The following is a 26,296-nucleotide window of genomic DNA, read 5'->3' as shown; positions in this document are numbered from 1 at the left end:
TCATGTTGTATAAATGCAGCCTTTTAAAGTTTTCCCCAGTAAACTCCTGCAACAGCTGGAATGTTACTGCTTTGCTCCTTTAATTTCAACTTCAATGTCTATTCCTTTTTCCTGCAACTGCAAGCCATGCACTACACCTCCGTGGCGTTATTTTGCCCCCTCCAATTCACATGAACAAAATAAATATTCATTCACTCATGTCTCTGATGTGTGGGCTTGGTGTGGTGGCTTTTTCCCCCCTGTGGCTTGCTTTTCTGTCCCTGCACGCCTGACTGTGCTCCTGTAAGAATATAATATAAATCTAATTGCTTCAAATGAATCCTGTTGAGAGAGGTGTTAGAGGACAGTGTAGTGTAGCAGAGTACCTGAAACAGCACATCAAGGCTGACTGAACATAATAATGTGCTGTTCTTCAGACTGTGGTTTGAAAGCAACATGAAAACAAAATCTGCGTTGGGGTTACTATTCTATTTTTCTACAGATCACAATTTCCCTTGTCATGTTTTGCCACTTTCTGTTTTAGTTTGCTGCTGCCATGATGTCGCAGATTACAAAACAAAATTCCAAAAGCATTTTACTGTTTTCCAGATCAAAAAGCATTAGTGTGAACTCTTGGTTCAAGCAGAGATCTGATTTATGATATAGTATGTGTAATCAGTTCATTGAATTAAATCTAAAGCAGAAAAGAAACACTGAGGCATCTGCTTACCCATTCCTGTAAATGCTATTCTCTAGGAGAGCTTTGGCCTCAGTTGTTTTTCAGGCCTACAGTGTGAATTACTGTACTGTCAATTATACTTTTGAAAAAGATGTGAGGGGACATATATTTACTCTCTGACGGTGGGTTACTAAGGTGAGAGAGGGAAAATTAGCTATTCTGTCATACTGAAGCAGAATTATTTACTGTACAGATTTAGCATCTGATCTAGCAGTGTCATACTAAATGCGCTCCTCCACTTAGGAATTTTGTTTCTCTCCTCAAAAATCCAGTTGCACAAAAATGCATTTGATGTTTAGTGCCACTGGGTCTTGCAGCTTATTCAGAAAGGGGCTGTTTTGACTGATCAGCCTACATAGCACCATGAAAAATCGAAACTCAGCCTCTCCACTGCATCCAGATTTATAGGCTGTAGTGCCAGATCTTGAAATCCTCTATCACAATGTACATGGAATACAGTGAAACCCACTGGGGAACAGAGCGTATCACGAGCTGTGTGGACGAGGCACTTTGGGGATGCTGTCAACTAGCAAACTATCAATAGCTCCTGCTGTATGTTTCCACTTGTATGATAATGTTATAGGCCATGAAGCATAGTTGTAGCCGGGTCGGTCCCAGGATATTAGAGAGACAAGGTGGATGAGGTAATATCTTTTATAGGACCAACATCTGTTGGAGAAAAACAAGCTTTCGAGACACACAAACCTGAAGAAGAGCTCTGTGTGGCTCAAAAGTGAGTGTGTCTCGCCAATAGAAGTTGATCCAATAAAAGATATTCTCACTCACTTTGTCTTTCTAATGTTATAGGCTGTCTGTCTACAAACCCAGAAATGTACATGGAGGCTTGTCCACAGCCCTCTGAAATCAATGGGAATCTTTCCAGTGACTCCATTGGGTCAGGCCCACAATGGGAATTAAGAAATTCTCATCTCTAATACTCCATCTCAAAAGGCTTGTTGAGATAGAAGTGACTACAGATAGAATAGCTACGGCATTTATCTTAGCGGCACACATGCACTGGACTTTGTACATAAAATTGTAGGGGATGACTAGATATGTTTTTTTTGTCATCTGGAAGAAAAAGGCCATAACCGAAGTAAGGGCAGTTTGCTTTTTATGGAGTGGGCTATAAAGTAGTTTTGGAAGCTGGAGATGGGGTCAGGTTAGAGCTGCTCATCAGTAGGACCTAGACTCTTGGTCCCGGAGTATAAATAGGTCAACACTAGTCACATGACAGGACTGTTTTCTTCCATCTCTCTCACACCCACTGCACATTTCATACTAGATACGACTAAAGATGGCTAAACTTACATATCAGACTCTCTCTCTTTTTCTTGCAGCAAGACTATCTCGAAGAACAAATAGCTGCTTGTAAGACATCCAGTGAAGTCAGAATAGCTTGGGGCTATGAGTAACATCATAACTTTTTGTGCTTAGTTGCACAATGTTTCATTTTCAAGATGATCTGAATGCGAGACAGAGAGTAATAAGATTTTTTTTTCAAATGTATTTAGCAGGATTTTATTTCAAATACTAACTTTTGCCATCACACACTTTTTCTTGTGATCTCTAAAAAACAGAAACCATGCATTTGACAGTCCAAATTATTCTCCTAGTTATGCCATTGTAAATCTGGAAAAATCCCATTGATTTTAGTGCAGTTATTCTAGATATACATTGTTGTCATAGGAATTTAGCCCCATATCTGTTTTTCATTATTAGGTAATGAATTATGCTTAAAGGAACATCAACTTGAAAATCATACACTTCCTGAAAAGTTTGTATCAGCTGTTACGAGTAACATCTAAGATGCTTAAAACTAAAACAGGTTTAAGAAAAAGCATTAATTTTCTCTATTTCTTTAGTTGTTTACTTTGTGTATTTGACAGTACTGTCAGTCATTTTTCCTTGTCTGTTTATGTAAATCTATCACAGGGGACAGAATATATATATTTTTTAAATCGTACAAATTGGCAGGGAACTCAGGTAGGTAGAGTACATGGAATTACTTTTTAAGTATTTTTAAAATGGACTAGATTTCAAGATGATGCTGTCTCTTTTAAACAAGAACTTTGGTATTGCACTAACAAATTGGAATATACTTAGAATAGCAGGGAAATAATGTATGAACAGATTCTATAGGCTCTCTTACGGGTGCTACAGTCAGAACTATAATGGGCATTGGGTTAAACTAGGGGGAACAGAAAAAGTATGATAAGTCTGAGAAGGTGTGTATGTAGGCAACAGAATTCAGATGCAATCTAAATTGGCATCACAGGTGTCATACTGTGATGCACCAGTATATAGGAGTTTGAACTGCAATGTGCTTTTGTAACGGCATACTGGCTGTGTATATCACAGTGATACCAATGAAATCCAAATGTGAAGCTGTCTGACAATGGCAGACCTGAAGTGTCTGGCATCTGCAAATAGCAACATATACTGAAAATGTATTACATGCACCATGTGCTTAGAAATGTCATAATCATGAGAAATGTTTGTTGATGAGCAGTGGATGCAAATCTATAGATTCAAGATTGCTCTATTGCAATTTTTATTTAAAAATAATTAGGTTACAAAATGGGCTACATAAGGAACCACTATGGAAACACATGGCCTTATTTAAATTAACTCCCCTTTATATTGCCAGGTCAATTTTAAAGGGACCTTAGTGTGAATGAAAATGAGACCAGGATATTTAAAATGCATTTTGTTACCTTTACAGATGTGACAGCAAGTCCATGTTTCATTCTGACTGCAGAGTTCTTAGCCCAGACTGAGAAATGAAAATGTGTGGCCATTCCTCATTCAGGTTAGGATGATATCCCTAATATATTGTGTTCCTCTGTTCAGTGTGTACAAAATCACAATGAACTGTAAATCAAAGTTATTCTCTGTTGCTCATGCTTACATATTGTATATTACTTTTTGCAGGAAACTAGTGCTTTTGTTTTATTAAGCTATGTTGTTAACAAGCCATAATGTAGTAAATTACACTTACTGGAGGGTGATTTCAAAGTTCATCTAGACAGGAATCATTTATGATCATCCAAATCACATGAAACTGCTGTGGGGGTGGAGGGCGGGAAGGCACTTTGTATTTTTTCCCATTGGCTGCCGTCTACCTGCAACATAGCCCACTGCAGTGTTGTCAGTTCCTTCTGCATGGTGGCTGCCCTCACTAACAGTCAGCAGGAGTGAGCAGACAGGAAAGAGCAGGTTTGATTGCAGAGTCAGGTGACTAAAATTAGGTCATTTAAATCAGCCCACTTGGGTGTTGGTTTTGGTTTCCCCCTCCCTTGCTCATGCTCACTAATGGTTTCAACTCTAGCTGTCAACAGAAACCGCAGATTCTCTGGTGTGTCTAAGTGTGTGCACTTAGCCGAGTTTGCCACCCACCAGCTTCTGTAATGCTCCAGTGAAGATGTGCATGGATACTGTGTTCTACATGTCTGGCTTCTTTTTTAAAAAATTTAAATACATGGCGCTGCGCCAGCCCACGGACACTTGACCACTTGTTTCTGAAATATGCCTTTATGGTTTTGTTATGATTCAGTGGCTACCTGAACCACGTTGAATGTGCTTGTTTCCGTAAATGAGTACTTCACTGTTCTTTATGCTGCCTTAAAGCCAACATGTCTGACTTTGTTACATCACTCGTTGCTCTTTATAACATCTTGGACCAGCTTTTAAAGTGTCCTGGCTACCCACAGCCCAACCACACCCTTTTCCCCTGAAGCTGCATCCTACTCAGCCTTTCTGCCAGTTCCCTACACCACCCTCAGTGTAATTCCTCTTCCCACTGCTGCCACCACGTCCTGAGCTGCTAAACCACATTTGGTATTTCCTACTGCTGGTCCAGTTGCCATTGCACCGCAAGCTCTGAATGAGGCCCATAGAATGGATGCATCACCCTCATGGCTGCCCTTTGGTGTGCGTCTGTGAATGCGCTACGGCAGGGAAAGGGCTCTGTGCAGCCTTCCCTCCCTGCCTGCACACCCATGGCGAAGTAGTCAGGAACTAGTCCCAAGTCTCTGAGGACCACTTCAGATTAATGCTTTAAAGCCCCCATTAGCCCTCTATTTTCTATTTTCTTGTTTCTGTTTCCAGCTGCCAACTTGACCGGGATGTTGCAGCTAACGATGCGCATGGGGATATGATGTGATTCATAACACTGACATCACACGCCATCCTTAAACAAGTGCTTGAAGAGTGACTCAATGTTTCCTACACTTGAAATACCAACTTCATTTTGTTTGGAGCTGGCGGTATATTTTTTTTCCCTCCAAACTCTTTTCAAGTACATTAGAAGTAAAATTATAATCACAGGGCTAGATTCTCCATTTTGATGTGACCCTACATGTGGTTTAACTGGCCATGGGAGGTTCACCCCAGTGCAGAGGCATCTTCTGATAGCATAGAGGTGTCACAGTAAATCTTTTCCTGCCTTCTCCACCATTGCTACTGGTGTGGCCAGGAACCAATATACCCTGCCCATCCTCACTTCTTGTTTCAGCCCCTTTGAGTCATTTGCAACTGGTATAACTGCAGGCTTCTCTAAGTTATGCCAGAGGACTGGACCACACGCAGTCAGTCCAGAATGAGGGAAAGGCAAAGGCTACCCACTGTGCTGTAAACTCTTCAACCATAGCCAAGACTCTCAGCCATTGTGTATTTCCATAGAAAGGATACTATATGTTCCTTGTCCCACATATGTTCACCCGACCATGAAGTTCTGAAAAGCCTTCAGTGCTCCTGCAGTTCAGAGCTCAAGATGGAGTTTGACTGAAGGTGTAGCATTGCGGATGGGGACATGTCCCTAATTGCCCCCAAAGTCACAAAAATTACCCCTCTTGCCACAGGAGCTAGCCTTCAACTGATGTATATATTCCAGGGTCCCTGCTCATCTTGTATTTCACTAGCTAGTGTAACTCTTTATCTATTTATGCATACATCAGGTAATGAAAATTCACTGCTCATGGCAGGAAGACCGATCAGAAGTGGCTTCTTATAACTAGTCTAGGGGTGAAAAGTGGATACTTGGGAATCCATCATGAAAGCACACATTCGAGCTCACTCCAGAAACATCATTTTACTGAAAGAAAATTGCCCAAGGTTACTAAAATAAGTTGTTTCTATATCAGCCTCAGTTTTTTCTAATGTGTTGCCATTTAGGAGCTAACCTCCCTTTTAGAGAAGCCACATCAACACCACGTTTTTAAAGGATTATGTTTCCATACACTAAAGGTGCTCATAGGAGATTTTTTTAAATGGTAGTGTAAATTACTGTCTTCCACTAACCCACTCCTCAAGCCCTGGGTCACTTCAGCATGTTATCCAAGGGAGAGAGAATACATAGTTAAATTTCAAGGTCATGGGACCTTTTTGGTAGTAAGGTATTCACTGTTATGCTAATCAACTGGTGATTGGCTTGCTTCTAAAATATGATCTGAACCTTCCTGAACACCAAGGACGGTTTCTCATTCTCCAGGGAAGGAAGTGCTAGTTCATGTGTTGATATTCTAGTAAGCCAAAGATTTGACTAACTTGATATAGCTACAGACCTCTGTAGAGACTCTCTGCCTCTATTTCCATGGCAGCTGCATAAAACTTGTTTTTCATATCTCATCATCTCCACTGGACATGTTTGATGTTAAAGTTGAAGTAATTGATTCCTCTGGAAACAGATATGTTGGTTTCCCTGGACATGCCCCTCATTGTGTTTTGTGGTGGGGAAATATGAACCTTGCAGTTACTTAATAGTCATCTTGTCAGGATATACTATGCACATGGGAGGTCACATGGGCTAGTATTTAATGCAGAGGGACTGAAAGAGATGAGCACGTTTAGTGCTACTAAAATTGGAATTCACTCTGTGACCTCAAGCAACTCACTTGACAGCCTTGTGCCATAGTCAGAGTAGATGCAAGGCTGGAGAAAACCATTGGTGTGCCAGAATTAACCTTTCCAGGGTTTAAAAAAAAAAAAAATTAATTGTGCCAGCCGTATAAAGCTGTCTGAGGTAAAACTACTTTTTATTGAACACAGTAAGGGATTCAAAAGCAGTGGTTGCCATTTCCATTTGAAATCTCACCAACACGACCAACTTCTGTTGGTGAGAGAGACAAGGTTTCAAGTCACACGGAACTCTTCTTCAGGGGCGGGACCTTTCTCTGGTCATTGAATCCTCAGTCCAGTATTGTAGTAGACCAGATAATAAGAAATCCACAAATGGGTCAAGAAAAATCCTCTGTTATGAGCACTGAGCGTACTAGGTTTGGTCTGCTATTTCCTCCCCTACTCCATTATGTGTAGTTAAGAAAATGCTTCATCTGATATAACTGGAAAAGGTCAGAGTATTCAGTTTAGTATTTTACTGGAGGAATAAGCAGCTCTACTTTCTGGAGTGCCAGAGAGACTGATCCATTGATCTGCACTGATATAACTGGACCTGGAGCAATAAGAGAGACTGATCCATTGATCTGCACCTAGGACCTGGAGCAATAAACTCCTGAGGTCTAATCCCTGCACTGACAATTACACCTTCTGTGACCTTGGGCAAATTGTGTAACCTTTCTTTGCTTCTGTTTCCCCAGTGGTGAACTGGGGAACGCTGCCTTGCAGGGATGCTGTGAGAATTATAATTTAATGTCTGTGATTAGAGGTGTTCTTATATTGTGGGCAACTGGTGGATCTGCTTGCTCCTTAGAGTATCAGCTGCACGTTAGTCACTTGTGTGTTTATCTGTGTCTAACGCAGATGGTCTGTGCTGTTTTTAAATGTTAAAATGCTGATGGAGAAACCCCAAACAACAGTCTTAATTTAATCTCCATTGCAGGCCACACAGCAGGGTAGGGACAGGAACTGGAAATCTGTCCCTCTACTTAAGTTTTGATAACAGTAAGCTTAGGAAGTTCAAGAGACTCCTGACCTAAGAGAATAAACCAAAGATCCACCTAATGTATTACATTAGAGGAACAACTGTTCTGATCATACAAGACTCATTTTTATGATTAGTCCTGTTGCAATCTTGGGCCCAAGCTTGGGAAACATGTAAGCATGTCTGTCGTATTACTCTTCGGCAAGAAGGCTGGAGCAGCAGACGCAGACGTTCCTGCGGACCTCTCTTAATCCAAGTTCTGAAGCCTGATGCTGCTCCCATTGAGGGCTGAACTGTAATTTAGACTATGTACTCTTGCAAGGAAGCAGAGGGGAACGGGAACTCTCCTTACAACTCTGAACATCTGCACAGTAAAACAGCTCAGCAGCAGTGAGTCTCAGAGCCCAGGTCAACTGACTCAAGCTCATGGGGCTTGCACTGTGAGTCTAAAAAATAGCAGTGTAGACATTTGGGCTTGGGCTGGAGCCCAGGTTCCAAGACAACCCCCTCATTAGGATTCAGACCCCAGGCTCCAGCCTGAGCCAGAGCATCTACATTGCTATTTTTAGCCTCACAGCGTGAGCCCTGAGAGCCTAAGTCAGTTGTCCCAAACTCAGACACTTGCGTGCTCACTCCCCACCTACAGCAGATGGGTTGAAGGCGCAGCGAATGGCCAGAACCTTAGCTCCACCTGCCCTGTGATCAGTACAGCTGAGCCAGTTCTAATGTTATAATCTATTTTATAACATATATAATAAGGGAATGTTATAATCTATTTTACTGCTCCCCTCCCTGCCAAATCGCCTTCAGAAGGAAGAAGGAGAGGAATTACGTCACATAGGGTGTTTCAGAGGCACTGCCCTTTCCACCGCTGCTAGTGCGGCTTACACACTGCTTCTTGTTTAGGACTGTGCTGAAAGTCAACATCTAGTTCAATAATAAAACTTTGTGGTGCAGAATCAGGCTCCTAGCAATTGCTGCACTTCTTAAACAAAGGACTATATATGCTCTGACTGTTTCATTTGCCTCCTCACTTATGTACCAATGTTCCTTCCTAGGCCATTAATTATGCTTAATAGTCTGTATCCTATCTCCATTGTCATAATAAATTAAGTGTGAAAAATATTTCAACAGGAAAAGTACTCAAGTGGCATCGCAGCCTCTGTTATGGGCTCAGCTCCCTGGAGCCTGGATTCATCAAAGCACTTCAGCATCTGCTTAAAGTTAAGCATGTGCTTAGCTGAATTGTGGCCTGAGTTGATACCGAGTGAATCATAGAAGTGTAGGACTGGAAGGGATCTCAACCGGTCTTAGAATCGTAGAATCATAGAGTTGGAAGCGACCTCAGGAGGTCATCTAGTCCAACCCCCTGCTCAAAGCAGGACTAACCTCAGCTAAATAATCCCAGTGAGGGTTTTGTCAAGCCGCAGCTTAAAAACCTCTAAAGATGGAGATTCCACCACCTCCCTAGGTAACCCATTCCAGTGTTTCACCACCCTCCTAGTGACAAACTTTTTCCTAATGTCCAACCTAGACCTCCCCCCCCTGCAACTTGAGACCATTGCTCCTTGTTCTGTCATCTGCCACCAGTGAGAACAGCCTAGCTCCATCCTCCCTGGAACCCCCTTTCAGATAGTTAAAGGCTGCTATCAAATCCCCCCTCGTTCTTCTCTTCTATAGACTGAACAAGCCTAGTTCCTTCAGCCTCTCCTCATAAGTCTTGTACTCCATCCCCCTAATAATTTTTGTTGCCCTCCGCTGGACTCTCTCTAATTTCTCCACATCCTTGTTGTAGTGGGGGGCCCAAAACTGGACACATGGGATTCTTCCGTCCTAAGTGCAGGACTCTGCACTCGTCCTTGTTGAACCTCATCAGATTTCTTTTGGCCCAATCCTCCAGTTTGTTTAGGTCCTTCTGTATCCTATTCCTACCTTCCAAGATATCTACCACTCCCCCCATCTTAGTGTCATCTGCAAACTTGCTGAGGGTGCAATCTACCCTCTAGATCATTGATGAAGATGTTGAACAAAACCGGCCCCAGGACTGACCCCTGGGGCACTCCACTTGTGACCGGCTGCCAGATAGACATGGAGCCATTGATCACTATTCATTAAGCCCGATGATCTAGCCAGTTCTCTATCCATTTTATAGTCCATTCATCCAACCCATACTTCCTTAACTTGCTGATAAGAATACTGTGAGAGACCGTATCAAAAGTTCTGCTAAAGTCAAGTCTTCTAGTCCAGTCCCCTGCACTCAAGGCAGGACTAAGTATTACCTAGACCAGGGCTAGTCCATTATATTTTGTCAAAGTCCAGATTTCTTGGTCATAGTATGGTCAAGGTCTGGACTCCAGAGAAACATTTTTCACGTTGCAAGTGTCTCTGTTCAATGAACATATACAGTGCTGTGTAATATACCCAGGGCCTATTGGAGGGGTAGTCAATAGGCGGATTGTGGGCCAAATCCAGACCGTCAGAGGCTATTGACTGGACCATGAAATTCTGGGGAGCAGAGTTAATTAGCAGTTAGTGTGACGGGGGTGGGGGGTTAGTGCAGCTAACGGAGTGACTGAGTGTGTGCTGACAGGCTTGCGGGAGCTGGCACTTAAGATTGACACATAACTCAGGGTGGCAGGTGCCCCCCAACCCTCCCTAAATGGAGCCACACCAGGGCGCATCAGGGCTCAGGGCTTCCGCTGAAACCCCAAGCTCTGTCATGTCTCCTGCAGGGCTGAAACCCTGAGTCCCAGCACACCCTGTGATCTGGTGAAAAGCATCTGGTGCTCTGGACTACATCTACGTCTGCTATTACTATTATTGACTACCTCTGATCTAGACCATCCCTGACAGGTATTTGTCTAACCTGCTCTTAAAGTTCTCCAATGACCGAGATTCCACAACCTCCTGGGCAACTTATTTCACTGCTTAACAACTCTGACAGGAAGTTTTTCCTAATGCCCAACCTAAACCGCCCTTGCTGCAATTTAAGTCCATGGCTTCTTGTCCTATCCTCAGAGGTTAATGAGAACAATTTTTCTCTCTCCTCCTTGTAATGACCTTTTATGTACTTGAAAACTGTTATTATGTCCCCTCTCAGTCTTCTCTTCTCCAGATTAAACAAACCCAATTTTTTCAATCTTCCCTCATAGGTTATGTTTTCTAGACCTTTAATCATTTTTGTTGCTCTTCTCCGGACTTTTTCCAATTTGTCCACATCTTTCCTGAAATGGGGTGCCCACAACTGGACATAATACTCCAGCTGCAGCATAATCAGCATGGAGTAGAATGGAAGAATTACTTCTTATATCATGCTTACAACACTCTTGCTAATATATCCTAGAATGTTTGCTATTTTTGCAACAGTGTGACATTGTTGACTCATATTTAGCTATGACCCCCAGATCCCTTTCTGTAGTATTCCTTCCTAGGCAGTCATTTCCCATTTTGTATGTGTGCAGTTGATTGTCCTTATTGAATTTCAACCTATTTACTTCAGACCATTTCTCCAGTTTCTCCAAATCATTTTGAACTTTAATCCTATCCTCCAAAGCACTTCCAACCCCTCCCATTTTAGTATCGTCTGCAAACTTTATAAGTGTACTCTCTATGCCGTTATCTAAATAATTGATGAAGATATTGAACAGAACTGGACCCAGAACTAATTCCTGCAGGACCCCACTTGATATGCCCTTCCTGCTTGACTGTGAACCAGTGATAACTACTCTCTGAGAACAGCTTTCCAACCAGTTATACACCCACCTTATAGTAGCTTAATCTCCATTGTATTCCCTAGTTTGTTTATGAGAAGGGCATGCAAGATAGTATCTAAAGCCTTACTAAATTCAAGATATACCACATCTACCACTTCCCCTCTATCCACAAGACTTGTTATCCTGTCAAAGAAAGTTATTAGGTTGGTTTGACATGATTTGTTCTTGACAAATTCATGCTGACTCTTACTTATCTACTTTATTATCTTCTAGGTGTTTGCAAATTGATTGCTTAATTATTTGCTCTATTATCTTGCTGGGTACTGAAGTTAAGATGACTGGTCTGTCATTCCCTGGGTTGTCCTTATTCCCCTTTTTATAGAAAAAATTTAAAAGATTGATCCTCCAAATACTTACTAATGTGAGAAGCGCTTTCTCAGGCAAGTAAACTCCTTGATCTCAAGGGAAGCACTTGCTGAAGGATGGGGCTGTGTGAAGTGACTTTGTCAGTGAACCTCAGCTTCAGAGATGGGTTCTATTTAGTAGAAATAAGTGAACATTTTCAAACTGGGGTATCTACAATTTGGATTTAGAAACCAAACTGCAGGAAGGAGCCCAGATTTGAAAATGTTAGCCCCAGTCACAGAGCGGATTTCAAATAAACCAATGTGAGTCAACAACACAGAAATGTATTTAAATAAGAAACAGGAGAAAGCTTTGAGAGCTGCTACCCAGCTGTGCTCTCAGTCCCAGCTCTGGCTGCACGTGCTCAGAAAGGGTTCTGACAAGCTACCTCAGCAGGAAAGGCAGGGACCATGAGGGCACAGCACCCATGCTCAACACTTTGCAGAATCAAACCCATGTTATAAGAATAATTTCGAGATTTTTTTGGTATTTCTCTCTCTGGCACAGGCCAAAACTGGGAAGAACTGAAGGAAAGAGCAAAAATTTTAGTTCTGTTTTGACTCTCCAAAGGTTTATTTAGAGTTTTAGGGAACAACTCAATTTAATTCTTATCTTATTCCAAGTGGGTTTGTCCATTCTTAAAGACAGCATGATTTGAATGCACGAAGCAGTGTGGTGCCAAGTGACCTGAAGATATGACATTATTAGCTGTGATTCCATATTGAGTAGCACATAGAAAAATAGAAATATTAAGCAGCAAGTGGGCTTTAAAGATCCTTGCATTACTGAGGTTCACATATGTGTATTACAGTACCTAGGGCAGCAGCCTTTGAAACCTCTGCAAAGATGAAAAATAGCAAAAGACAGACAGGGCTTGAACAGAATTTCCTGGTCTTGCGACAGCCTGAATTCAAGCTGTATCACCACACACTAGACTGATTAATTAAGAAGTGGCTCCTTTACTGGTTAACAAATGACTACCTTACTACCAAGCTCTGCAGAACTCAGGATGCATCTTGCATCCCTAAATTGTGCTGTTCTAAAGAGCTGGATGTCAGACTGCTTACAGCAAGATTGTGCTGACAGAGGCTGGGGCAGGGGTAGGGAGGCAAGAGTTTTTCTTCACAAATGTATGAGCTTATATCTCAGTATTCAGAAGAAAATGATATCTTAGACTGGTGAATGTATATGTCATTGAAAATCTCCCAATATATGACATGCTGGATTTCTCCTTTGCAAATGCACTGCAGGCTTCTCTCGTGCTAGAAGAAGATTACTTGGTTTGAAATTCTTCTTAAGATTCTGTTGAAGTATTCAGCAGTTCTTCTCTACCATCTTATCTCCATCTACAACCTCATCACAAGGATCAGCTGATCTGATGGTTCCTTGAGACCTCCCATACCAGGAATCTCAGCCCAAATCAAAAGACTAGATTCAGCCTTTGTTGCAAACTGGTGCAACTCTGTTGAAGTAATTCAAGCTTAAACCAGGGCAGAGTATTTGAGTATTCATCTGCTTAGGGTAACTGACAACACATTGTTCAAAGAAATGTTACCAAATCTACCAGTGTTGAAAAATAATTTTACCCACCAGCCAGTGCATTGCACAGAGGGAAAGAAAAGCAAGGGAAGAACTGAAGATTGCAAGGAAGGTGCAAACATCTAATTATCTCACATCTTGAATTGCTGCTAGTACTGTAGTAAGCCTGTAGGAGACAAAACAGGACAGGCAAATATTTCAAATATAAATAAATAGGAATGAGCAAAACTGATCTTCCATTGAGATCACTGGCAAAACTCCTATTGACTTCAGTGGAAGTAGGATTGAGTCCCAAAATAAGAGCGGGACTCAATCATCACCCAAACTTGAACCAAAAGTTTTGTGTTTCAAAACAGTTTAGTTAACTTTTTCCTTAGCTACTTTTCCATGTTCACTTGCCAGGCTTTGCATTTTTCAACCAAGACTGGAAACAGAAGTGCTGCAATACAGTACAGATAGAGAGGATCTTCTCCCAAGCTCTCTAACTTGAGCAGAAGTAGGAAGTACTGGAAATCTTGCAAGAAAACTTGTTCTTGCAAGTTTTTCAGCCCAGTTTTGCAGACTCAAGGCATTTAGATGGCTCAGATGAAATCTGGATGACCATCCCAACTTTTGGGTTTGCCCATCACTAAAAATAACACAGACTGGAGGGTGCTGACTTGAACCAAGCCTCCAAACATTTTGAGGTTCACCCATCCCTGGCTGAAGTGATAATTATAATCTTGCAGGGAATGTCATCTGGATTCTAAATCGTATTTAGTTATTTTAAATCAGCTTCTTGCCAAGCCCTAATGTAGGACAAAGGAAAGCTATGTTTCAGCCTAAATAGAAGTCCAATTCCTGATGTAGCATTTTCTATGTGAAGCATATAACACTGCATTTATGTAGATAAACTTACATGTAGCTAAGCAACAGTTAAGAGGTACAATCACTGCTGTACAATCAAAATTAAAAAAACCCACACCAAACCCAGCCATAATTTTTAGTTATTTCCCACTCATGCCCACCCACACCCCCAAGAAACATGTCAGATTTCCCAACTGCTCTGCAGGGAGCTGTTAACAATTAGGGATACAATTACATTGTAAGAGCACGGTTGAAAATGTCCCTTTAACATGCTCCATATGGGTCAGTGCCACATGACATGGCATACCCCTGCTATTTATACAATGCCCTGGGTCTAGCTAGTGCTTTATAAAACACATAGGGTCTGATCCAAAGTCCATTGAAGTCAATAGGATTTGGATCAGCCCCAAAGAAAAAGGTCCCAGTCCCAAGGAACTTACAGTATAAATGGCACAATTACAGTACATATAACTACCGTGAAGAAGAAACTGCAAAAGTAGTAGCAGTCAGAGAGGTAGTGATCAGCGATGCTAGGCTAGGCAAAACCTTAATTTACAGTGAGATCTGAATGTGGCTAAGGGGGAGGTGCAGTGCACAGGAAGTGGGAGGTTATTAGAAAAGCAGGGAGAAACAAGAAAAAACATGGAATAGAGAATAGGAGACGGGAACAAAGAGAACATTAAATGGAGAAGACTGAGCCGAGTATAATATCAAGAGGGAGTGTTGCACTTATTGTATGAAACAGCACAGTGAGTAAATTAAGGCTGGAGATTAAATGCATGTCACCTGTCCTTAAGATGGTGGAAGAAGAGATTCACAGACAAAGGTGAGTTGTCAGCAAATCTCTTACTATTTTTGTCCTCCACCTGCATGAGACAGTGATGGATTATCTAGATTTAACAAGAATTTATGACCCATCAAGTGATATTTAAAAGACTCAATGGCTCATATAATAACCAAACATTCTTCCTGATTAGTGTTCATTTGATCTCTTGAGAAAAGAGCTCCTCCTGACTTAGATATAAAAACTGAATGTCCTTGTTCCCCTATGTGTAATGGGAGAGCACACAGCAACAGTACTGGCCTCATAGGTATCTGTGAAATGAATTCTGCCAGAGAACATGCACACTGCACAATTTATGCTTTATGCCATGTCTTTTTGAGTTTTGTAGAAGTATTCCAAACTTTGACATTTCAAAGTCCTGCTGATTCATTTTTATTAGGGGATGATATTTTCCTTATTCAGATTTATCAAGGGTCTTTGAGTATTAATACAATAGGGCATACATTTGCAGAAGTGACCAGTTATTCCCATGCAAATTGCCTTGTTTTTAGTCAATGATACCAAAATGTAAAGGCCGCGTTAATAATGTATGTCGGAGGCTGCCTTTTTCCCCTTTACGGGTTGTATTTTAACAAATCTAATACTAAAATACACTGGCCCAGATTCTCAGCTATGCCCAGTACATGCTGAGTTGAACTGAGGGAAGGATGCTAAAGAGCCATTTGTGGATCCCTGGTTCTGATGCTGATTCTAAACTGGACTCGGCCCTCATGTAGATTACTTTTTGCCCATCAGCTATAACCCCCATCCAGCCATTTAGGATTGCTAGAGCCCAGTAGAGCCCTGACACAACACCCCCCTATCTTATTTGGAGACTCCCACACAATAGAGGACTCCCCAGCTAGGGAGACCTGGCAGCTTTCCACCCCCACCAGAGCAGCACAAAGAACACAGAATGAATTAGAGAATCAGGCCATGACAGGAACAATCTGGCAACTGCTGTAAACTCTTAATTGACGAATGGTCAGTTGGGTTGGGCCACTTCCACATGTCTTTTCCTGGGTCTGTGACGTGATATAAATTTGTCCTACAACTTTATGGGCAAAGATTTCTGTGTAGGCAGTATACAGAATTATCTACGGATGAAGCCTGTTATAATGTATGGAATGAGAAAACTACACACAACTGTGCAAAATATCTCTTAATGATTGGACATGTCTGTGTGTGGACTTCGGACTCCCTTCTAGCATCAGGAGGTCTTTTGCTGATCTAAGGCTCCAAGTCAGAGACTCATGGTGATATCCAATGCATAACAAGAACCTTTGTCTTATTCTTAGGTAAAATGAGCAGACTTCACCACAGGTGTGCAAACATAGGTATTCCTTGAAAGGTCACTGTATGTCACATAAGTCAGACGTGAATAGACCCAGTATCAAGACATCCAGGAGAGGAGTCAGGGACAGTAGCAAAGGGATTGATTGAAGTTTATCAATTCCTGTTCCGCATTGTTTACAGCTCCAATAACTGGTGAAGAAGACAGAATGAAGAGTGAATTTACTAAGAGGCTTTGAAAATGTAACATTTGCTTTAAAAGAATAATATAGCACAAAACTCTAATGAACTATAACTAGTTACTATGTTTCTGATTCTTCCTTGAAAAGGAAAATTACAGTATAAATCTATTGTCATGACAAACATAATGAGGATGAAACAGAGCAAAGTGTTGTGTTCTTACTGCTGTCTCAGGGAGAAGACGTTATCATCTTCCCAGCTGCTTTTCTCTTTGGGTGCTGCTAGAGTGTTAATGGGCCCAGTTCTATGATTGGGTATTTAGGGCAGCCATTAATAATCTTGTGAAGATTTCTCTCTCCCTCTCTAAAAACCTTAGATCTCAGCAATCTCTTTAAAAAAGGCTTTAGGGGATATCTTAGTCATTTTATCCCACTGCAATCCTTAATTTATGAGTAAACATGAAATGACTGCAGCTGCATCACAATCTATATAATGCATCATTTTTAATTTACTCTTGCAGTAGCTGTGAAGGCAGAATTTGCATCAGGAGGTAACAAGCTGATGAATGGCAGTGGTTTCCTTTTGGTTTAGTCCATGAAAACCATCCCAACTTAATCACCACTAGAATGACAGGTGCAAACAAATCTTTGCTACTAACAACCATATGTTCTCCCATAATATAGGCTACTGTGACTTAGGAGACAAGCAATTCAGTGAAGTATAACTTCCAGAGTTTCCTACAGATTATCCTGTCAAGGGCTTGGGATATCTCTGCCACCCACCAAGGAACAGAAGGAGTTTGATGCCCAGCGATCTGTGGAGGCCAGGACCAGTTACATGGAAACCCTTTGCCTGCATACTGGCTCCTGGTCCCCCTCTGTCCCTTCTGGTTCCCCCAACTGCTACTGGACCCTGGTCCCTCAAAAAGAGGGTTCTACAGGGGGATACATTAACACTGACAGGGTTAATTTACCCACTGCTCTTCTGCAAGGTTGGTGGGAGGAAAAATGCCTTCTCCATAATTCTCCCCATGTCTATGACCCTGGACTGCCCCCAGACTGTCCCAGCCTGCTTCTGCCTTGGGATGGGGGAGAGAGGAGTGTTGTAGACACAACTGAGCTGAGATTCATTGGATCTACATACCCTCCACTCACACAGCAGTGTGTATAATACAGCCCATGGTCTGCAGGCTAACCAAACTGTGGGTAAAATAACTTTCTAGGCACTTTCTAAGGATGATGCATGGACAATTTGTTGCAGCATCCTTTAGCTGATAGAACATCATCAGTCTATATAGTAGATACATTGTAGCCAAGATTCTGTAGGCAGTTAATTAAATAGCCATGCCACGTCTGGGTTGATGGATACCTCCATATTCTGAGACACTTCAATCTTTGCAAGATTATCTCAGCTCACACTAAAACTCCAGTTGCCTGCCGAAGTTTTGGAACATTGATCTGCTTCATTCAAATCTGTCCAGCCACCATTGCATACCTTTTGTTTTTATCCTCCATAGCAGTCACAAAATATTTGATGACCTTGCCTTCATCCTTGGAAGGGATATTAAGAGTCTTTGGGGTTTTTTTTTTCTCTTCCTTTCTTCTTCTTCAGAAAGTGTACTTATTTTGAATGACAACAATAAACAAGGCAACTGCTACATTGTCTCTGTGGATCCAAGTGTAGTTTAGTTTAGCAAAGAAGCCCTTTTTCTCTTTTTCAGTTAGATCATTCTGTTAAAACTGTACTTGAATACTTTGTTATTTTGCCTTGCTTTACCTCTAAGTTTATACCCCTAAGTTCATTTCTAAAGCTCATTCTTTACTGAATACAATAAAAACATTATACAACTCGTGGCTCCCTACAAAAAGAGTTATTTAGAGTAGCCCATATGATCTGTCATTTATGAAGGCTGTGTTTATAATGTGTTCTCCAAAGTCCCATAAATAAAAAGCTAGCTGTTTGCCCCAGCCAAATCTATGACTTTATGTAGCAATGACCATTCACATAGCCATCACTGTCTAGTATGTGACAGCTTGATACACACACAAATTCATTCTTATTGTATTTGAAATATCAATCTGAAAGGGGTGTCTGTATTTTCTGTGGTGTTTCACCTTGAGATGGATCTGACAGTTTTCACTCTGGATGCAGATAAACATTTCACTATTCATTTTCCTGCAGTTCTTAAATACACTATTCATTTTGAATGACTTATTTTCTCCATGTTGTTTAAAAGCCACTGTCGGTCAGTCTGTCTGTCTATTTGTCGTGGCATCTTTCAGTTTTATGGTTGCAGGGGGAGAGGGTGGAATTCATTTCTGTTACAACAGTGACAAAAATATTATAGAATAGAACTCTTTGATCTCTGGTCTTATGTATATGAAAAAAAATCTAAACCAGTGGTGTGACTAAATAACCTACAGAACAGATTTTTATATTCTGCCTATGATACCCACAAGAATGGTGCCTTGGTTTCTGAAGTTTTGCAGCACAAGGAAGTAGAAGTTCTCTTTAAGATCGTGACCTCCAGTCTAGTGTCATTCCACACCTCAGGCCACTAGTGGTCTTCTTACATCTCATAAGCAAGGTCAGGCCAAGTGCTTGAAAGAGAAACTTATACTCAGGTGCTGCAGAAAGTGGGTTTGGTGATTGAGCAGATGACATTATTCACTCAGAGTTGGTGTCACGGATTCACAGGCTCCGTGCTCTGGAACTGCTCTGAATGAAGTTCACACAGGACCCTCTGCTAGTATGACAGCCCCTCAGGGTACACTCTCTTGAGGGCAAGCCTCTTTGGGTCTGACTTCAGAGTGTTCAGCACCCCTGTTCGTACTGTGAGTGCCCCGCAGTGAGTCCTCCTGAATGGAAGACCTGGGGAAGCCTTACTTGCCCACCCAAAGGGACCATGCACCCCCAACTTCTTCAGAGAATCTGTGGTGACTCTCAGCCAGAGCTGTAAAACAGGAGGGTTTTTTTAGTAGTCAGGAACACAGAGTAGAACAGTTCTTGTTAGCACAGAAAGTAGGGACATTCAGCAAAGTCCATCTTGGGGAGGAGGGAATCCAAAGCCCAGAGCCCTGGGTTCTCCTCCCTCTGAGTCCCAAACCAGGAGACAGACCAGCTTCCAGCAGCCCACCCTCAGTCACGCCCAGTTGCCCCTCCTCCATCCTTTGTCTCTTTCCCAGGCAAACCGGTCACCTGGTCTCCACCTCTTGCTTTGTTGTCCAACATCTCCGGCTGGCTCTTGCAGAGTATAGGCCCCGGCCATCAGTTCCAGGATACAGCGTGTCCAGCTATTGTCTGGGCCCAGGGAACTAGAAGGCACCTGGCCTCGAAGGTTCTCTGCAGTGATCACACACCTTGTCCCACCACCTAGGTACGTGTGCAAACATAGGGGAAACTGAGGTGTGCACACACAATTGTCATACAAAACGTTAAGAAAATTCCCACTTTGTCACAGTCAGTCTAAAGGAATGCCCCAACATAGTGTATAAGAGGCCCCGTGCATCTATTCATCTATGTATTTGTACTGTGCTCAAAGCTGTAGTGTCTGCTAGAGATACCATCTTTCAGATGAGTCATTAAACCAGGACACTAATCAGTTGTGGTCATTAACACTTTTCACTGGAGCAGACATGTTAGCCCCGGTGTCCTGCCCACGCTCTGGTTTGGGTAATTACAGTCTTCCTAGTCAGCTTCCCCCAGCTGTTTCAAACAGAAGTTATTCTTCACTTCCCATCCTTTGTAAACAGCCACTGTGTAGCATTGCTCTCATGTTCCATCACAAAATGGGGCTGCATTTCAGCAGTGAGCAAATGAAACATATATGTTCAATTAAAAACTCCCACTACGTTAAAAGAACATTCAGGTTGCAAAATGAAGCACTCAAAAGGAAATGATGGAGTGAAGGTTCCCCATGCACTCTGAACTCTGCTCTCTTGTCTTTAGTCGCACACTCACAAACTATATCTTCCCCACTGGACCCCTGCCTCATTCAGTGCTCAGACTGGAGGGCACACATTCAGGCAATACTTCCCTATTTTTTTTATTATCTCTGTTCAATGAGATTAACCTCATTCATTACCTGCTATCCATCCTCTCCATGGAGATCCCATATGTGGCACCCATTTAAATGAGTCCACTGATTTCAATGGATTTACTCCACTTTTCCAGCAAAGGAACCACAAATAAAATCAACCAAATTAAGGCATAGATCTGCCATACCCATCTCTTTCACTGTGCACCATCCCATCTGCACAAAGAATGAGGTAAGGTCATGCAGAGAAGAACATATATAATGAAATGCTGTACAGAATGCATGAGTACAAAGGGGCAGAGTTGAAGCAGTTTCTGACTTTTTTGTGCCCCATTTTGCAGCCTTACCATTCTTTTTCACTAGCATTTGGATTGACTAGTCTAGGTTTTTGAAAAAGAGAGAAGAGAAATTCTATAATGTGGAACTATTTGCTAGGCAGTACTCAAATGTTCTGTCTTGCATATAGGCACATTCCATGAGGTATGTGATTTCCTGCTTCATACACTGAATGAGACAAAGCAGGGCTCCTTCTGAATTTTTGTGCCTTCCATCTGCGGAGGCAAAGAGGACAATTTGAGCCCAAGATACATAATATACGTTTGATTTAAGGAGTGTCGTTTTATTAAGGCGAAAACAAAGTGGAACCTTGAAAAGAGTCTGTCAGACAAAAGTATCAATATAGCAATGAATAAAAACAAACCACAAAAAAAAAAAAAAAAAACAAAAACAAAAAAACACTCAAGAGCTAAACAACCAAACCCTATCAACAACTGCCCCTCATGTATCCATTTATATAAGGTAGTTACAAAATACTGAGTTGCTACTTTGCTATTTATTCTAAGCACAAATCCTAGTGGTATTACTAGAGTGGGTGGTTCTGCCCTATATTGCTATGTTTCATACTGAAAACTGCTTTGTCTGCTGGCTTAGTTCTAACTTTTCCAAGGTGGAGCAAGTCTCTCAACACCGCTCGCCAACTCTCAACTGCAAAATTAACACACACACACACAGACACACAAAGTACCCTGGACAAATTAGTCCAGGTTAGCAAACTAAGCACATTCAAAGGGTTCCTTCAGGACTCTCTGCTTACTAAAAAGAAGCCCTTCAAGTGACAGCACCCATTCATGCCACTCCTTTGTGTAGGAGCTCTGTTTATTTTTGTACTGTCTTTTTAGATATGTGTGTGTGCATGCATTTGTATGTGTGTTTGGAGAGGGAGGTGATGAATTCACAGATATGGGTTTAATTTAAACACATTTCAGAGGTCCTCTCTTATCAGAATGTCGTGTCACCCTATTTCTCATGTCTATGAACTCTGTTCAGAATGCTAGGAATGTCATTTTATTTTCTCATAGAGAAATGCATGCATTATGCCTTTGAAAAGTTATTTTTACAAATGTAGTAACACACCTCCATTTGTTGGTAGTATGACTACAAGTGCAGGATAGATTAGAATGTTGATTTTATGAATTTATGTTTAAATCCTTTAACTCCTCATAGATGTTTCAGAAAGCATGATCAACTAAATCCTGCAAGAATCCTTTATGAAAATACCCTTGCCAAAAGAAATTATATTTGAGCTTTAAATACTATTTACTGCCAATCCTGGCATTCCTGATTGCCTGTAAAACACGATGCATAGCAATGGTATTGCATCAGTAAATAGTAGCTTGCTAAAATAAAATTCCCTGTATCTCCCCTTCATTTTGAATGTTTCTCTGTGTGGTTTTTCATCTGGTGGCCTTACACAGCAAAGTAAGATCAGTCCAAAGAAAACAATGGAAATTTATACCAATTTTAATGATGAGGGGAAGATGGAATGCCTTGTGTATTAGGAACTTAATAGATCTGATTCTCAGATACACAGAGACCCTTTTATACTGCCAGTGTGGCGTAAAGGGGCCTTTGTGTAAGTGAGAATCAGGCCCAATGAAACAAATAAGTTCTAATGGAAGCTGGTACAACTCCAGTGGAATTTAAATTGGCATGAACCTCCATTGTCTTCTTCATGCTTAACTTCCTTTGCTATACAAAGCCATCGGGTGAAACAGCACCCAGAAAAACACTTTAGAGTAAAAGAATCAGTAGTAGTTTTGGTATAGCATTGCCAACTGAGAGTGGAGTCCCATTGTGCCAGGGTCTTTACAAACCCATAGAAAATCCAGTGCTCTCTCCAATAGACCACATTGCCTCACCTGCAGGCAACCTTACTGTAGTAATATTTTTTATATAACACCATTGTGTTGGTGTTTTACAGGTAGTTATGGAAGCAAGATAGACAGAAAAATTAAAATATAAATAACATTCAATATTATTCCTTTTGTCAAGGATGCATTTTCAAAAGCTTTCTTACAAGCTTTAATTGCTAGTGTTCCCTGAAGCATCTATGAGGAGCTAAAGGTTTTAAAAATAAATGCAGAAATTCAACCTGGAATGTGCCTGTTTACATCAGAACTGAATTATACTCTAGTTTAAGGCGAAACTGGAAGACAGACAGAATATGCTGGGTTTGGTCAGGAAGTTCATGAAATATAATCAAGCCTAGGGCTTGAGTTAGCATTGCCAGCCAAAAACAGGTGACAATTCTGTGTGTGTTAGAAAGGAAATACTGGGGGTGATATGTTCACTTTGTGCCACGAAATGATGTCAGACTATTGTTAATGTGAGGCACTATACTCCAATGGATAGTGCACTGGCTGGGGAGTTCATGGAACTTGATTTATGTTTCTGATTCTGACATGTGGCATATCTCTATGAATTTGGGCAGGTTATTTCCTCTCTTTGTGCTTCAGTTTTCCCCTCTGTCAAAGGGGGTGATATCTATCTATCTGTTTGTTTTAGGTGCTTATATGACCCCCATCACCATAGTATTGAAACACCTCAGAACTTTAATGTATCTGTCCTCACAACACCCTTGTGAGGTAGGGCAGTGCTATTATCTCCATTTTACAGAGGGGGAACTGAAGCACAGAGAGGCAAAGTGACTTGTCCAAGGTCAGACAGAGCAGGGAATTGCCCCCAGGTCTCCCAAGACCTAGGCTGGAGCCCTAACATCTGGGTCAGTTCTTTGTAAAGAGCTCTGAGGTCTGCAGATGAAGAGCTATTTAGGTATTAAGTAATATTATTCTTGGCTCTTCCTTGAGTTGTCCTACACACTTCATAGAATGAGCTCCATCGTGCCCAATCCCTGTTTTATATATTTCAATGTATAACAGGAAAACTGCCCCATTTTTATTAAAGTAAAATGCAGGGAAAGAAGGCAGGCAAGTAAATTGCAGAGTTCATGCCTGGACTGCAATTTGGTAACACTGTTGCAACATGATTGCAATAAAGAAACACTTGAAAAGTGTCATAAAGAGTCCAGCCACTTTAAACTGGACAGAACTCTGTGTTGATTAAGCTTCAAACAGCTGAAACAACATCCTCTCTCCACCCACTCCCAGCCCCTGTCTCTCACACATACACATAGAGAAAAAGAATAGCAGTTTTGCCAGAGCAAAGGTTTGAGCCTGCCTGAACTAGTTTGTACCTAGACTTTATGTAGGGATACAGCAGGGAGGAGGCAATGATAAGCCTTTCTTCCCACACATAAATGGCCTACATAAAGGCTAGGCACAGTGGCTGTCTCTGAACATGGGAGTGCAAAGACTGCTTCCATCCTAATCCGTTGAATACAGAGCCCCAGTGATGGAGAAGAGACAAGGACCTTGGTATTTTAGAATTACTAGCTACCCCTTTAAATTCTAATGGGTTTATTGGTCCTGCTTTTTCAGGCTCGAGGGCTCTGTAGGGAGGCATGCAGTCTGGATCCTCAGCCAGCAGTCAGTCTGCAAGACAAACTAAAAGCAAGACATGGTGAGTTGTGCCTCCCTGGTGCAGAGAACAGCCTACTTCGTCTGTCTCTGTTTTTTGGTTATGGTGTGTTATCATTCTGAATTCTCAGAAATAGAGAAGTATCAGGTTGCAGCCTTTCAGACAGAGGATTTTATGTTTGTAATCTCACTTCTCCGTGTGTATGCCATGAACATAACAAAGACAGTGCAGTGGAAGGAGTAAGCTGCATACCCTGAATGGGTGAGCAACTCCAGCGTGAGGGAAACGTAGAGAAGAATTCTCCCTGACCTTTGAGTAGTGTAGCTATGCTCTGCCCCAGCACAGAACTGGGCCTAAATGGTGCAATTGACACTTTATGCTGTAAGACCCTTAAGAGCAGCCAAATCTGAGTCCTGTAGAGTGCCACACATAGCTTCAAAGCATCAACAAGGAAATACTACAATAATTAATAGGAACGTATGGAGTCATTGCTGGAAGCATGAGGTGAAGAAACCTATCATGTCCTCTCCTACGATCATATTTTTAGAGCCATTAATGGATAACAAAATTTTATATTCAGACATGCACTTTTGCCTTAAATTCTCTTTGACTTTATTCAGACTAGGATGCTTGCGAAGGCTGACCATCATCTAGCATTTTCACCTCTTGGTGAGCCTTAAACAGAGCTTTTCATGTTCAAAGAGTCAGGGAGGTTTGAAGGTTGAGAAGCTGTCTCAGAATATTGAGGTGCAATCCTCTGATCTTCATATTTCTCACTTCTTACAGGAGAACCCAAACTAATTGCTGTTTTAAAAGACTATTTAATTTTAACTCCCTCCCACTCTCTCCCATTACTAAACTGTCATGGCTTTCATCACTGAAAGAATACGTGCCATTTGAAGAGAAAGTAAGAAAATGTGAGACGGTATCTTATAGTTATTGAAAATAAGTATGTGTTGGGGGTTTGGGAAGGGATGGGGAGAAAACGATATCTTAGAAGCTAGGGAGAAAATAGCTGCAGTTCTTTGGAGTAGTGCTGGGTGCAACTGATTAGTGTTTATAAAGCACTTTGAAGATGAAAAGTGCCGTGTTTAATTATTTTCATTGAGTTATTTGGACTTTCACTAGCCACCTTCAATTACTGTCCAACTTCCCTCTGAATAGTGAGCTAACACTTTCCCTTCAAGAATTCAACATGAATTTCACTGAGGTGATGGCTAAACTGGCTTAAGATAATATAGAAAAACATTGATGGCAATACGTTGTGTTGTTTGTCCTAACTCTGGACTATGACTTTAGTGCAAGATCAATACTCAGCAGTTTTATTTATTATGATGGGGTTTTCAGAGGCACTTAGAGGGAGTTGAATTTCCCATTGAATTTTAACTCCTTTGAAAATCCCAGGCCTGTAAATCTTTTTTTTTTTTTTTTTATGTTGTCACTGAAAAAGAAAACAACTTTAGGGTAGGTCTGTGCTTGATTTTGTTAGTCATGTTTTAACACGTTAAATAATAGGTGTTAACTAACATAATTGTAAATTCTAATGCAGACTGACAAACATTTTTTGTGGTACACTAAAATTTCCAATCAAGTTAGTAAACATATATTAAGACATGACTAGAGTGACCAGATAGCAAGTGTGAAAAATCGGGATACGGGGTGGGGATACGGGGTGCCTATATAAGACAAAACCCCGAATATGGGGACTGTCCCTATAATATCGGAATATCTTATCACCTTAGACATGACTAAAAATTCAAATATAGACATACCTCGGTAAAAGGTCTGAGAAAAGTGATCAGTTAAACACTAACAACCACAGTATGAAAGTAAAAGACTAGTTAAACACGTAGGGCTAAATTCTGCAGGGCAGATTGTCAGATGGTATAAATCAATGTAGCTCCATTGATTCCAAACAATGCTTTGAAATTGGCCTATACTGTTCATATTATAGAGCTCGTGTTCTCCCTTCTTTTAAATTAAGTAGTTAAAAGATCCCTCTCCACATCATTCCACCTGTCTCTGTAAGTGAGATGTTTTATTTCAT

General features: G+C 41.3%; 1 protein-coding gene across 1 annotated transcript in view; it reads left to right on the top strand.

The window, feature by feature from the left end:
• CTNNB1 (catenin beta 1) overlaps positions 1-26,296 on the top strand; it is a 265,015-nt gene that overhangs the window by 69,966 nt on the left and 168,753 nt on the right. The window contains exon 2 of the mRNA XM_067561721.1: positions 3,444-3,530. The gene's annotated coding sequence lies outside the window, so the exon portion shown is untranslated. The remainder of the gene's footprint in view (positions 1-3,443; positions 3,531-26,296) is intronic.

The sequence above is a fragment of the Emydura macquarii genome, unplaced genomic scaffold (genome assembly GCF_026122565.2).
Source record: "Emydura macquarii macquarii isolate MOO-44397 ecotype Brisbane River unplaced genomic scaffold, CSIRO-AGI_Emac_v2 contig_2422, whole genome shotgun sequence".
NCBI classification, from domain to species: domain Eukaryota; kingdom Metazoa; phylum Chordata; order Testudines; family Chelidae; genus Emydura; species Emydura macquarii.
This window is presented reverse-complemented; position numbering and strand designations above follow the sequence as displayed.